The sequence below is a fragment of the Leuciscus leuciscus genome (assembly GCF_965113295.1).
Source record: "Leuciscus leuciscus genome assembly, chromosome: 15".
In the NCBI taxonomy this organism is placed as follows: Eukaryota; Metazoa; Chordata; class Actinopteri; order Cypriniformes; family Leuciscidae; genus Leuciscus; species Leuciscus leuciscus.
This window is the reverse complement of record NC_138739.1, coordinates 28,176,585-28,189,051: the sequence shown is the minus strand read 5'-3', so window position 1 is coordinate 28,189,051 and position 12,467 is coordinate 28,176,585.

The following is a 12,467-nucleotide window of genomic DNA, read 5'->3' as shown; positions in this document are numbered from 1 at the left end:
TTTAAATACAGTTACTCGTGTAGTGTAACTCGACCTAGGACGGTGACACAAAACAAAACGTTGCGCTTTTCTAAGCGTGTAAAATGGATAACTATATTGTATGGCGGAATACCATAGCAAGTGCTTGTATGCACTTCGACTTGGCGCAGTAATATCTTCACTCGTGAAAAATCCTCTCACCGGCCGCCGCTCCCTCTAGTGAAGATATTACTGCGCCAAGTCGAAGTGCTTACAAGCACTTGCTATGGTATTCCGCCATACAATATAGTTATCCATTTTACACGCTTAGAAAAGCGCAACGTTTTGTTTTGTGTCACCGTCCTAGGTCGAGTTACACTACGCGAGTAACTGTATTTAAATAGGGAAAACGTGGAGGTGTTTGGTAGCTTCTCTGCTTGGCCCATATTGAATGAACTGGGCTAAGCTAAGTGCTAACAAAGTTTCGCCGCAAGACAGAGCGATTTAGTACACGCACTGAGACGAGAGAGGTATGTATCAACTCGTCTTAGTTAAGGGAATAACATAGTTTAATATGAAAAAACGGTGGAGTATCCCTTTAACCCTTTAGATAGGCCTGTGCAAAAAAAAGCTTAGTTTCTGGCTTGCTTTTACATGGAGTTATATGGAGTATAATAGCATATTTGTGTGTGTGTGTGTGTGTGTGTGTGTGTGTGTGTGTGTGTGTGTGTGTGTGTGTGTGTGTGTGTGTGTGTGTGTGTGTGTGTGTGTGTGTGTGTGTGTGTGTGTGTGTGTGTGTGTGTGTGTGTGTGTGTGTGTGTGTGTGTGGGAGAGAGTATGAGAACTCACCTTGATGCGTCTGAGAAAATCAAAATATGCACCTCAGCTCTCAGAACTACATGGAGTAAACAAAAACAAAGTAAGTGTATTTATGCATCTGCTGCCTTTTGATGGTGAGAAATGCAGACTAAACAAAGCAAGTGGATTTAAACACTTGCATGCAAGCCTGCTGGTCATTTGATGGTGAGAAGAGCAGCAAGCAACATGAGAAAGGGCTTGACTTGTAGTGAAGTTTTAGTGATGAATATGCAGCCTGACCCCTCCAGCGAGCTGCAGGATGTATCGTCTTCTCCCTCTGACACCACAGACTCAGGAGAGTCAGATCCTGATTTGGATGTGGCACCCTCATCATCCTCTCTAGCTTCCACTGAAGGCGAGGCGGATTCGGAGGATCCTGGATCTGGGTGGATTGGGAGAAACGGCGAAGTGTGGTTTTCCACCAACGCGGAGACAACTCCCTTTCTTCAGCCTGCCAACTCCCGTGACTCCAGGGGAGTCCATGTTCTGGACCCTTGCGATGGCATAGCGCGTCGGCCCTGGAGTCACGGGAGTTGGCAGGCTGAAGAAAGGGAGTTGTCTCCGCGTTGGTGGAAAACCACACTTCGCCGTTTCTCCCAATCCACCCAGATCCAGGATCCTCCGAATCCGCCTCGCCTTCAGTGGAAGCTAGAGAGGATGATGAGGGTGCCACATCCAAATCAGGATCTGACTCTCCTGAGTCTGTGGTGTCAGAGGGAGAAGACGATACATCCTGCAGCTCGCTGGAGGGGTCAGGCTGCATATTCATCTCTAAAACTTCACTACAAGTCAAGCCCTTTCTCATGTTGCTTGCTGCTCTTCTCACCATCAAATGACCAGCAGGCTTGCATGCAAGTGTTTAAATCCACTTGCTTTGTTTAGTCTGCATTTCTCACCATCAAAAGGCAGCAGATGCATAAATACACTTACTTTGTTTTTGTTTACTCCATGTAGTTCTGAGAGCTGAGGTGCATATTTAGATTTTTCTCAGACGCATCAAGGTGAGTTCTCATACTCTCTCTCTCTCTCTCTCTCACACACACACACACACACACACAAACACACACACACAAATATGCTATTATACTCCATATAACTCCATGTAAAAGCCAGAAACTAAGCTTTTTTTTTGCACAGGCCTATCTAAAGGGTTAATGGTGCCACCTGGTTATCAACAGTAAAAATTACAAATTTTACCTCTTCCCAACAGGGAAAACCACCAACAATCAAAAATGCATGATTATATGGTGTCATGGCTTTGCAATCAAAAAATGTGGTTATAATGGAAGTCAATGGGGCAAAAACAGCCACGAACAGTAAATGAGGGAGAAAAAGTTAAAATCTGATGCTACACAAAAACTAACAATGCATCAAAACCAATGTTGTTTCTAATCTTTGACATGTCCAAGACTGTGATAAAAGGTAAAAAAAAATCCAGTCCACATTCACATTTTATATAGAAAATAAGTCATTTTGTGTTTTTTTTCCCAAATCGGTGACATCATTTATGAATTTGGCAATTAAAGAGTTAAAATCCTGATTTTTTTTTTTTAAACATTTAGTAGTTTTGAGCAGGACTGAGGTTGATTAATAGATTTATGCAAAAAAAATTGAAAAAAATATTTATCTGATACATTTTTACAGCAGTTTAAAGTGGTGGCTGTTTTCAGCCACGAACATAACGAAAGGGTAGTGAATTTGCCCACAGTGTACTGTTGAGTTTTTGAAAAATTTCAAAGCATTTTCCCAAAATATGTGTCAAAATAAGATTAGTCACCAAAAATCATTCCATTTGCTGAAACACGGAGAAAGTTATGGCCAAATTAAGACTCAAAAATACCCCGTAGTGGATGAAAACATCCCCAACAGCACATAAGGGTTAATGATATTAAGAAGAGGATCTATGACCTCTTGAGCATCTCTTTCAGTAGCTTAGTCGGTATAGGGTCTAACATACATGTTGTTGATTTAGATGATTTAACAAGTTTAGCATTTAATTTCAGTTTAATTCTTCCTCTTCTATAGCAATGAACGAATCGAATTCTTCTTTAGGGAGACTACACTGCCTGATGCGATACTGTAGTAGACGTTTGCAATGGTTATAATTTAAATAATTTGAGCCCGACCAACCCTGTCTTCGGACACTGCCAAAGAAAGTGAGTCACACGGGGGCGGGGCCGGCGTGAGCTCGTTTGCTTTGATGAAAAGGTTCAGCTGGTAGACACGCAGCCGAGATTCGAAATCGGGTCTCTGGCACGAAAGTCTTAGATTCCACCACTGAGCCACGGGGAATACTCTCACTTAGCAGAGAAAGAGTCGGGCGGGGGCGGGGGCGGGGGCGGGCGGCGTGGGCTCGTTCGTCTGGTGAATAAGCACAGGAAAAGTCTCTCTCTGTAGAATGTGAGTCACGCGGCGGCGGGGCCGGCGTGGGCTCACCTGTTTTTGAACACTCATTAGTACTCTAACCACACCGTTGTGAACAGGAGGGCGCGAGGGGCGGGTCGCTTTCTGTTCCGTCAGAAAGCTGCCGCGAGCGCAGTGAAGAGAGCAGCTGTTATATAATTTTCACCTGCTGCCAGAGCCGGGATTCAAACACAGGTCTATGGCTCAAAAGCCTTAGATTCCACCACTGAGCCACAGGGGGGAATGACATAAGACAGCGCGAGCAGAGAAGAGAGCAGCATGTTTTGTGTCGCCTGTAAAAACAGCATTTGTTTGCAGGTGTGCATGTTTTATAACAGGCACGTTATCTGCAATATTGACATTTCCAGCCGCCCAAACTAAGAGGGGACTGGGAAATGTGTGAGAAATGGAGGTTGGTCCGGCCTCAGCAGGACTCAAACACTCTCTTTCTTCCCTAAGCCGATGTGAGTGACGCAATTTCAGCGAGCGTCGTGAAACTCACTCATAGTGTCCGTCTGGGTCATGCAGAGAGCTCGAGAGGGCGTGCGAAATGGGGGCGTGCGTGAACAAGACCGGCGAGGGGGTTTCCTCAGGAAAGAGCGAGGCACGGGGACTGGGCCGGCGTGTGCTCGCTCGTCTCCGTCCGCTCTGGCATCCTTTGTGAACGGCGCTTTTTTTGCGCGGCTCGAGCAAAGGGAGAGAGAGAGCGGGAAGCGCGTGGTCGTCGTTGGCGAAAACAGCCAGTTGAGCCCGCAGGGTGGTGAAATCCATCTCGTTGCACTCAGGGCAGCCGCCCTTGGCGAGTGCAGCTTCCACGTGGTCACAGCCCAGACAGGAAGCGCAGAGGATGTGATGGTCTCCATCGACGAGAGGGCCTCTGCACGAGGCGCATTTAGAGTGAGGCATTTGAAACAACGCCTGGATATTTCTCTTTTTGAAAAAGTGTTACGCAGCGGCGAACTTTCCAGGCGTTGTTACAAATGCCTCACTCTAAATGCGCCTCGTGCAGAGGCCCTCTCGTCGGTGGAGACCGTCACATCCTCTGCGCTTCCTGTCTGGGCCGTGACCATGCTGAAGGTGCACTCGCCAAGTGCCCTGAGTGCGACGAGATGGATCTCACCACCCTGCGGGCTCGACTGGCTGTTTTCGCCAACGACGACCACGTGCTTCCCGCTCTCTCTCTCCCTTTGCTCGAGCCGCGCAAAAAGAGCGCCGTTCACAAAGGATGCCAGAGCGGATGGAGACGAGCGAGCGCACGCCAGCCCAGTCCCCGCGTGCCTCGCTCTTTCCTAAGGAAACCCCCTCACCGGTCCTGTTTACGCGAGCCCCCGTTTCGCGCGTCATGCAGAGCCCTCTCGAGCACTCTGCATGACCCAGACGGACACTATGAGTGAGTTTCACGACGCTCGCTGAAACTGCGTCACTCACATCGGCTTAGGGAAGAAAGAGAGTGTTTGAGTCCCGCTGAGGCCGGACCAACCTCCATTTCTCACACATTTCCCAGTCCCCTCTTAGTTTGGGCGGCTGGAAATGTCAATATTGCAGCTAACGTGCCTGTTATAAAACATGCACACCTGCAAACAAATGCTGTTTTTACAGGTGACACAAAACATGCTGCTCTCTTCTCTGCTCGCGCTAACTGTCTTTTGTCATTCCCCCTTGTGGCTCAGTGTTGGAATCTAAGGCTTTTGCGCCATAGACCTGTGTTCGAATACCGGCTCTGTAATACGGAGTAAATGTACATTTGTCAATGAGAGCAAATGATATACGACTCTAACCACGCCGTTGTGAACAGGAGGGCGCGAGGGGCGGGTCGCTTTCTGTTTCGTAAGAAAGCTGGCCGCGAGCGCAGTGAAGAGAGCAGCTGTTATATAATTTTCACCTGCTGCCAGAGCCGGGATTCGAACACAGGTCTGGTGCAAAAGCCTTAGATTCCACCACTGAGCCACAAGGGGGAATGACATAAGACAGTTAGCACGAGCAGAGAAGAGAGCAGCATGTTTTGTGTCGCCTGTAAAAACAGCATTTGTTTGCAGGTGTGCATGTTTTATAACAGGCACGTTAGCTGCAATATTGACATTTCCAGCCGCCCAAACTAAGAGGGGACTGGGAAATGTGTGAGAAATGGAGGTTGGTCCGGCCTCAGCGGGACTCAAACACTCTCTTTCTTCCCTAAGCCGATGTGAGTGACGCAATTTCAGCGAGCGTCGTGAAACTCACTCATAGTGTCCGTCTGGGTCATGCAGAGAGCTCGAGAGGGAGTGCGAAATGGGGGCGTGCGTGAACAAGACCGGCGAGGGGGTTTCCTCAGGAAAGAGCGAGGCACGCGGGGACTGGGCCGGTGTGTGCTCGCTCGTCTCCGTCCGCTCTGGCATCCTTTGTGAACGGGTTTTTTTTGCGCGGCTCGAGCAAAGGGAGAGAGAGAGCGGGAAGCGTGTGGTCATCGTTGGCGAAAACAGCCAGTCGAGCCCGCAGGGTGGTGAAATCCATCTCGTTGCACTCAGGGCAGCCGCCCTTGGCGAGTGGAGCTTCCACGTGGTCACAGCCCAGACAGGAAGCGCAGAGGATGTGACGGTCTCCACCGACGAGAGGGCCTCTGCACGAGGCGCATTTAGAGTGAGGCATTTGAAACAACGCCTGGATATTTCTCTTTTTGAAAAAGTGTTACGCAGCGGCGAACTTTCCAGGCGTTGTTACAAATGCCTCACTCTAAATGCGCCTCGTGCAGAGGCCCTCTCGTCGGTGGAGACCGTCACATCCTCTGCGCTTCCTGTCTGGGCCGTGACCATGCTGAAGGTGCACTCGCCAAGTGCCCTGAGTGCGACGAGATGGATCTCACCACCCTGCGGGCTCGACTGGCTGTTTTCGCCAACGACGACCACGTGCTTCCCGCTCTCTCTCTCCCTTTGCTCGAGCCGCGCAAAAAGAGCGCCGTTCACAAAGGATGCCAGAGCGGATGGAGACGAGCGAGCGCACGCCAGCCCAGTCCCCGCGTGCCTCGCTCTTTCCTAAGGAAACCCCCTCACCGGTCCTGTTTACGCGAGCCCCCGTTTCGCGCGTCATGCAGAGCCCTCTCGAGCACTCTGCATGACCCAGACGGACACTATGAGTGAGTTTCACGACGCTCGCTGAAACTGCGTCACTCACATCGGCTTAGGGAAGAAAGAGAGTGTTTGAGTCCCGCTGAGGCCGGACCAACCTCCATTTCTCACACATTTCCCAGTCCCCTCTTAGTTTGGGCGGCTGGAAATGTCAATATTGCAGCTAACGTGCCTGTTATAAAACATGCACACCTGCAAACAAATGCTGTTTTTACAGGTGACACAAAACATGCTGCTCTCTTCTCTGCTCGCGCTAACTGTCTTTTGTCATTCCCCCTTGTGGCTCAGTGTTGGAATCTAAGGCTTTTGCGCCATAGACCTGTGTTCGAATACCGGCTCTGTAATACGGAGTAAATGTACATTTGTCAATGAGAGCAAATGATATACGACTCTAACCACGCCGTTGTGAACAGGAGGGCGCGAGGGGCGGGTCGCTTTCTGTTTCGTAAGAAAGCTGGCCGCGAGCGCAGTGAAGAGAGCAGCTGTTATATAATTTTCACCTGCTGCCAGAGCCGGGATTCGAACACAGGTCTGGTGCAAAAGCCTTAGATTCCACCACTGAGCCACAAGGGGGAATGACATAAGACAGTTAGCACGAGCAGAGAAGAGAGCAGCATGTTTTGTGTCGCCTGTAAAAACAGCATTTGTTTGCAGGTGTGCATGTTTTATAACAGGCACGTTAGCTGCAATATTGACATTTCCAGCCGCCCAAACTAAGAGGGGACTGGGAAATGTGTGAGAAATGGAGGTTGGTCCGGCCTCAGCGGGACTCAAACACTCTCTTTCTTCCCTAAGCCGATGTGAGTGACGCAATTTCAGCGAGCGTCGTGAAACTCACTCATAGTGTCCGTCTGGGTCATGCAGAGAGCTCGAGAGGGAGTGCGAAATGGGGGCGTGCGTGAACAAGACCGGCGAGGGGGTTTCCTCAGGAAAGAGCGAGGCACGCGGGGACTGGGCCGGTGTGTGCTCGCTCGTCTCCGTCCGCTCTGGCATCCTTTGTGAACGGGTTTTTTTTTGCGCGGCTCGAGCAAAGGGAGAGAGAGAGCGGGAAGCGTGTGGTCATCGTTGGCGAAAACAGCCAGTCGAGCCCGCAGGGTGGTGAAATCCATCTCGTTGCACTCAGGGCAGCCGCCCTTGGCGAGTGGAGCTTCCACGTGGTCACAGCCCAGACAGGAAGCGCAGAGGATGTGACGGTCTCCACCGACGAGAGGGCCTCTGCACGAGGCGCATTTAGAGTGAGGCATTTGAAACAACGCCTGGATATTTCTCTTTTTGAAAAAGTGTTACGCAGCGGCGAACTTTCCAGGCGTTGTTACAAATGCCTCACTCTAAATGCGCCTCGTGCAGAGGCCCTCTCGTCGGTGGAGACCGTCACATCCTCTGCGCTTCCTGTCTGGGCCGTGACCATGCGGAAGGTGCACTCGCCAAGGGCGGCTGCCCTTAGTGCGACGAGATGGATCTCACCACCCTGCGGGCTCGACTGGCTGTTTTCGCCAACGACCACCACGTGCTTCCCGCTCTCTCTCTCCCTTTGCTCGAGCCGCGCAAAAAGAGCGCCGTTCACAAAGGATGCCAGAGCGGATGGAGACGAGCGAGCGCACGCCAGCCCAGTCCCCGCGTGCCTCGCTCTTTCCTAAGGAAACCCCCTCGCCGGTCCTGTTCACGCGCGCCCCCGTTTCGCGCGTCATGCAGAGCCCTCTCGAGCACTCTGCATGACCCAGACGGACACTATGAGTGAGTTTCACGACGCTCGCCGAAACTGCGTCACTCACATCGGCTTAGGGAAGAAAGAGAGTGTTTGAGTCCCGCTGAGGCCGGACCAACCTCCATTTCTCACACATTCCCCACACATTTCCCAGTCCCCTCTTAGTTTGGGTGGCTGGAAATGTCAATATTGCAGCTAACGTGCCTGTTATAAAACATGCACACCTGCAAACAAATGCTGTTTTTACAGGCGACACAAAACATGCTGCTCTCTTCTCTGCTCACGCTAACTGTCTTATGTCATTCCCCCCTGTGGCTCAGTGTTGGAATCTAAGGCTTTTCCGCCATAGACCCGTCTTCGAATCCTGGCTCTGGCAGCAGGTGAAAATTATATAACAGCTGCTCTCTTCACTGCGCTCGCGACCAGCTTTCTTACGAAACAGAAAGCGCCCCGCCCCTACGCCCTCCTGTTTACAACGGCGTGGTTAGAGTATTAATGAGTGTTCAAAAACAGGTGAGCCCACACCGGCGCCGCCCCCACGCGACTCACATTCTACAGAGAGAGACTTTTCCTGTGCTTATTCACCAGACGAACGAGCCCACGCCCGCCCCCGCATGACTCTTTCTCTGCTAAGTGAGAGTATTCCCCGTGGCTCAGTGGTGGACTCTAAGACTTTTGTGCCAGAGACCGGATTTCGAATCTCGGCTGCGTGTCTACCAGCTGAACCTTTTCACCAAAGAGAACGCCCCCGCGTGACTCACTCTCTTTGGCAGCGTCCGAAGACGGGGTTGGTCGGGCTCAACTTATTTAAATTATAACCATTGCAACCGTCTACTACAGTATCACATCAGGCAGTGTAGTCTCCCTAAGGAAGAATTCGATTCATTCATTGCTATAGAAGAGGAAGATTTAAACTCAAATTAAACGCTAAACTTGTTAAATCATCTAAATCAACAACATGTGTGTTAGACCCTATACCGACTAAGCTACTGAAAGAGATGCTTCAAGAGGTAATAGATCCTCTTCTTAATACAATTAATTCATCTTTGTCATTAGCATACGTTCCAAAAACTTTTAAGCTGGCTATGATTAAACCGCTTGTCAAAAAACCGCAACTTGATCGTACAGAATTAGTCATTTACAGGCCGATCTCTAATCTACCTTTTCTGTCAAAGGTACTAGAAAAGGCGGTATCCTCACAACTATGTTCCTTTTTAGAAATAAATGATATCTGTGAGGATTTTCAGACAGGATTTAGACCGTACCATAGTACTGAGACAGCTCTCATTAGAGTTACAAATGATTTGCTCTTATCATCCGATCGTGGTTGTATCTTGCTATTAGTGTTACTCGATCTTAGTGCTGCATTTGATACTATTGACCACAACATTCTTTTAAATAGACTCGAAAATGATGTTGGCATTAGTGGAATTGCATTAGCATGGTTTAAATCATACTTATCTGACTGTCATCAGTTTGTAGCAGTAAATGAAGAGATGTCTCATCGATCACAAGTTCAGTATGGCGTACCACAAGGCTCAGAACTAGGACCGTTGCTTTTCACTCTTTACATGCTACCCTTGGGAGATGTCATTAGGAAGCATGGAATTAGTTTTCACTCTTATGCAGCGCTATATTTCTTCACGCTCTGACGAAACTTACCAATTCACAAAATTAACGGAATGCATAGCTGACATAAAAAATGGGATGACTAGTAATTTCCTACTACTTAATTCTGAAAAAAACTGAGATTCTAATTATTGGACAAAAAACGTCCTCGCGTAATAACTTAAGAATACTGTCTAACACTTGATGGCTGCTCTGTCAAGTCTTAGTCGTCAGTTAGGAACCTGGGTGTACTCTTTGATACCAATCTTTCATTTGAAAGTCACGTGTCTAGCCCTTATGTGCTGTTGGGGATGTTTTCATCCACTACGGGGTATTTTTGAGTCTTAATTTGGCCATAACTTTCTTCATGTTTCAGCAAATGGAATGATTTTTGGTGACTAATCTTATTTTGATACATATTTTGGGAAAATGCTTTGAAATTTTTCAAAAACTCAACAGTACACTGTGGGCAAATTTACTACCCTTTCGTTATGTTTCGTGGCTGAAAACAGCCACTACTTTAAACTGCTGTAAAAATGTATCAGATAAATATTTTTTTCAATTTTTTTTGCATAAATCTATTAATCAACCTCAGTCCTGCTCAAAAATACTAAATGTTTTAAAAAAAAATCAGGATTTTAACTCTTTAATTGCCAAATTAATAAATGATGTCACTGATTTGGGGGAAAAAAAAACACAAAATGACTAATTTTCAATATAAAATGTGAATGTGGACTGGATTTTTTTTTACCTTTTATCAGTGTCTTGGACATGTCAAAGATTAGAAACAACATTGGTTTTGATGCATTGTTAGTTTTTGTGCAGCATCAGATTTGAACTTTTTCTCCCTCATTTACTGTTCGTGGCTGTTTTTGCCCCATTGACTTCTATTATAACCACATTTTTTGATTGCAAAGCCATGACACCATATAATCATGCATTTTTGATTGTTGGTGGTTTTCCCTGTTGGGAAGAGGTCAAATTTGTAATTTTTACTGTTGATAACCAGGTGGCACCATTAACCCTTTAGATAGGCCTGTGCAAAAAAAAAGCTTAGTTTCTGGCTTTTACATGGAGTTATATGGAGTATAATAGCGTGTGTGTGTGTGTGTGTGTGTGTGTGTGTGTGTGTGTGTGTGTGTGTGTGTGTGTGTGTGTGTGTGTGTGTGTGTGTGTGTGTGTGTGTGTGTGTGTGTGTGTGTGTGTGTGTGTGTGTGTGAGTGGGAGAGAGTATGAGAACTCACCTTGATGCGTCTGAGAAAATCAAAATATGCACCTCAGCTCTCAGAACTACATGGAGTAAACAAAAACAAAGTAAGTGTATTTATGCATCTGCTGCCTTTTGATGGTGAGAAATGCAGACTAAACAAAGCAAGTGGATTTAAACACTTGCATGCAAGCCTGCTGGTCATTTGATGGTGAGAAGAGCAGCAAGCAACATGAGAAAGGGCTTGACTTGTAGTGAAGTTTTAGAGATGAATATGCAGCCTGACCCCTCCAGCGAGCTGCAGGATGTATCGTCTTCTCCCTCTGACACCACAGACTCAGGAGAGTCAGATCCTGATTTGGATGTGGCACCCTCATCATCCTCCTCTAGCTTCCACTGAAGGAGAGGAGGATTCGGACAATCCTGGATCTGGGTGGATTGGGAGAAACAGCGAAGTGTGGTTTTCCACCAACGCAGAGACAACTCCCTTTCTTCAGCCTGCCAACTCCCGTGACTCCAGGGCCGACGCGCTATGCCATCGCAAGGGTCCAGAACATGGATTCTGTGTTCAATCTGTTTTTTACGGAGTAAAAATAGGAGGGGAAGGCGATGATCCCACAGGCAACGTGTGGACTCCCCTCTGGACCTGTAGACGCCGGCCAAAATCAGTAGCCCCATATAGGCACGGAGATCTGTGGAGTCCACCCCGGTCCAGTTTCTCATTGTGCGGCGCCCATGGAGGTTGGTCATGCTGACAATGAGGTCAATCATCTGCTCCGTAAAAAACAGAATCCGTTGAACACAGAATCCATGTTCTGGACCCTTGCGATGGCATAGCGTGTCGGCCCTGGAGTCACACCTCTGGCAGGTTGAAGAAAGGGAGTTGTCTCCGCGTTGGTGGAAAACCACACTTCGCCGTTTCTCCCAATCCACCCAGATCCAGGATCCTCCGAATCTTCCTCGCCTTCAGTGGAAGCTAGAGAGGATGATGAGGGTGCCACATCCAAATCAGGATCTGACTCTCCTGAGTCTGTGGTGTCAGAGGGAGAAGACGATACATCCTGCAGCTCGCTGGAGGGGTCAGGCTGCATATTCATCACTAAAACTTCACTACAAGTCAAGCCCTTTCTCATGTTGCTTGCTGCTCTTCTCACCATCAAATGACCAGCAGGCTTGCATGCAAGTGTTTAAATCCACTTGCTTTGTTTAGTCTGCATTTCTCACCATCAAAAGGCAGCAGATGCATAAATACACTTACTTTGTTTTTGTTTACTCCATGTAGTTCTGAGAGCTGAGGTGCATATTTTGATTTTCTCAGACACATCAAGGTGAGGTCAAAGTTCTCATACTCTCTCCCACACACACACACACACACACACACACACAAATATGCTATTATAACCATATAACTCCATGTAAAAGCCAGAAACTAAGCTTTTTTTTGCACAGGCCTATCTAAAGGGTTAATGGTGCCACCTGGTTATCAACAGTAAAAATTACAAATTTTACCTCTTCCCAACAGGGAAAACCACCAACAATCAAAAATGCATGATTATATGGTGTTATGGCTTTGCAATCAAAAAATGTGGTTATAATAGAAGTCAATGGGGGGGTGACGAGGAGGATG